This window comes from Marmota flaviventris, chromosome X (assembly GCF_047511675.1).
Source record: "Marmota flaviventris isolate mMarFla1 chromosome X, mMarFla1.hap1, whole genome shotgun sequence".
Taxonomy (NCBI): Eukaryota; Metazoa; Chordata; class Mammalia; order Rodentia; family Sciuridae; genus Marmota; species Marmota flaviventris.
The window spans coordinates 134,457,344-134,460,464 of record NC_092518.1 but is presented as its reverse complement, the minus strand read 5'-3'; the positions used below and the strand labels follow the sequence as shown (position 1 = coordinate 134,460,464).

The 3,121-nt window shown below is 52.2% G+C and overlaps 1 pseudogene; it reads left to right on the top strand.

Moving 5' to 3' along the window:
- The first annotated feature begins 262 nt into the window (after window positions 1-262).
- On the top strand, window positions 263-1,380 carry LOC139703189 (olfactory receptor 1N2-like; annotated as a pseudogene).
- The last annotated feature ends 1,741 nt before the right edge of the window (window positions 1,381-3,121 follow it).

Below are 3,121 nucleotides of genomic sequence, written 5' to 3'. Positions count from 1 at the left end.
CACAGACACACACACACACACAATTTTAACTTAATCGTCATCTCTCACACCTCTACATGGACAAGCAGAATGGTTCATGGAGGTCAACCTTGGTCCTTTTTGAGAGTTCCTACTGAGACAAGTCTTACACAGTTGCCTCTACCCATTCCCCACCCCCCAAAAAACCCCCAACTTTCCTTCAGTTCTCTTTATCTTCTCTGCCTGGATCTTTCCTCCCCAGGAAGCAGGAGGGGGGTTGACTAAGGTCAGTCCCACGGAGAACCTCAGCCCTCAGCAGCACCCTCAAGACACTTGGTGGCCTGTAGGGTCCCCATACTCTCTTGTGCTGACTACCCCAGGCTGGAGATCCTTCCACAAGTATGATTTCCATCAGTGACATGGGTGTCGTGCGGGCTTCCCCAAACTGCCTCTGGTCGTGTTGACGGATGTATTTCCAATGTGAATTTGTAGAAACTGGAAGCCATGGTGAGAAGTAATGTAACCATCGTCTCAGAATTCCTCCTCCTGGGACTGTCAGCGGTGCCTGGACATCAGCCCCTCCTCTTCAGCCTGTTCCTATCCATGTACCTGGTCGCGGTGGTGGGGAACCTGCTCATCATCCTGGCTATCGGCTCCACCCCCACCCTCCACACGCCCACGTACTTCTTTATAGCCAGTCTATCCTGTGTGGACATCTGCTTCACCTCTGTCACTGTACCAAAGATGCTGCTGAACATCCAGACTCAGAGCCAGTCCATCCCTTAGGTTGGGTGCCTCATTCAGATGTATTTTCTGATTTTATTTCTAGAACTGGACAATGTCCTCTTGGCGATGATGGCCTATGACCGATTCGTAGCCATATGTCACCCTCTTCACTATGCCGCAACCATGAGCCCCGAATTCTGTGTCACCTCCTTGTCTGTGGCTCTGATTGTCACAAACATCTATCCCTTGGTCCACACCCTGCTTATGGATACACTGTCATTCTGTGCAAGTGTCAGAATTCAACACATTTTCTGTGAACTCTATGCATTGCTAAAGCTCTCCTGCTCAGATATCCATGTCAATGAGTTGGTTGTTTATACCCTGGGGAGCCTTCTTTTTGTGACCCCCTTCCTCCTGATTTCTCTTTCCTACATGCGCATTTTCTCAGCCATCCTAAGACTGCATTCTTCTCAGAGCAAGATGAAAGCTTTTTCCACTTGTAGTTCTCACCTTGCGGTGGTGTCCTTGTTCTATGGGACCCTGCTTGGGATTTATCTGTGGCCTTCCTCGTCTTACACAGTTGAGGATTCCGTGGCCGCCGTCCTATATGCAGTGGTGGCTCCCATGCTCAACCCCTTCATATACAGCCTAAGGAATGAGGACATGAAGGGGGCCCTGAGGGGCCTCTTCAGTTGAAGCAATGTCTGGTTTTGGTGACACCAACTTCTGCTTCTGAGCCAGGATGCCTTGTCTTTTCCTCCCCTTCACTGGGAGGGGACTGTCCCTCTCTCAAGACCCATCTCCCAAGCGTCTGGCTGTGTCCCACATTTCTGCTGTCTTCCACCTTCATCTGCTCAGTGAACCAGCACTCCCAGATTGACTTTGGTGTTCCTGGCCCTGGGGATGTAATTCCCGGGCATTCTGTATGTCCCACGTCCCTCGCCACCCGTCTGGAGCCCTGCCTGTCCCTTGAATTTGTATATGTACCGACTTAGGCCCTGTGTGGTCCCCAGAGGTAGGCAAATGGAGGCTCAGAGAAGGGTTCCCCTTCTGCAGCCCCCAGGGGTAGGAACTGTTTGGATGGAGCCCAAGAGGTTCCTTTCACTTCTCAAGAACAACAGGCACAATGAGGTGCTCCTGTCCCTGGGCAGCAATAGACGCATGGGCTCTGACCTCATGGCCCAACCACTAGACTTGTGAGCCAAGTGGAGGAAAGTACAGGTGCCCCTTCTGTACTCCTGGGCTGAACATGGCTGTCTTCCCCATGTCCAAGCCACGCCCTGGACTTGTTGACTTTGCAAAGGACAGTCCTAGATGAAATGACATTCACGCCCCTCTAAACACGTGCATATGATAATGATAACTGTGTGGCCGAGTGTCTTTCCAGGGATGGACAGGATGAGGGTCCATCTCATGTGTTCTACACCTTGGCCTTGACAGCCTCCTTTTGAGACATGGGGTCTGTGTCCCTCCCTTCCCCTGCCCCCTTGAATGTGAGCAGGTCTGGTACTGCTTCCACTGCTGGAGGACAGCGGGGTCGATGCTGCTTGACATGATAGTAGTGTGAAGCTTCTCGACTGTTCCCTGGAACACGGGCTCTGGGAGCACTGAGCTGCCTGAAAGCAGTTGGGTTGCCCTGGGGCTGCCGCCACGGTGGAGAGGACTTGAGGGCATCTCTGGTGCACAGGGCCTGCCTTGGAGTCTCCCGCACACAGACGGAAGACCTGTGAGGGAAGGACCCTCGGATGATTTGGCTTCCACCTGCTTCAGATGTCTCGGCTGATCCTGCAGATGTCCCAGAGCAGAGGCCACGAGTGCCTGCTGGGCCCTCTGGGAGTTGCTGGCCCAGTGCATCTCTGGGCACAATGAAATGGGTGTCTGATTAGGATCAGTTGATTTAACAAAAAGCAGATACAATCACGCAGGAGAGAAGGGACGGAAACTAAATGTTGAAATTGCAAAACTACCTTGAATGCAGATGAAACGGGCAGTTCTGTAGAAATAGATCAATTTCCCAGGTTGACACCAGGGGATCTAGGACAAGGCCATTCCCTGTAGCCAATATTGTAAGACAGTCTGCATCTCACAACGCCATCACGACTCCTTTCCTTGCCTGCTGGTGTCTAGGCATGTGGTATCCGAAGGGAGCAGATGGCCGTCGGCACTTCACGCTCAGTGAGACGCTTCCTGTGCACCATGTTGGAAGTGTGCCCCTCTGTGAACCAGAGCTCCTTGACCTGCAGAGCCTAAATTTCCAGGTTCCTGGCCAAAAAGCCAGGCCGTTTACCCCTGCTCCTGAGTTACGGTGTATTCTAAGTTCCATACGCGGTATATGTGCAGGTGCAACACCTAAAACTCTGTCCGTCAGGAGGATGGTTTCCTGTCACAGCTGGGTTTGACAGCCATCCCTGAGGGGACTGTAGTGCATCAAAAGTCA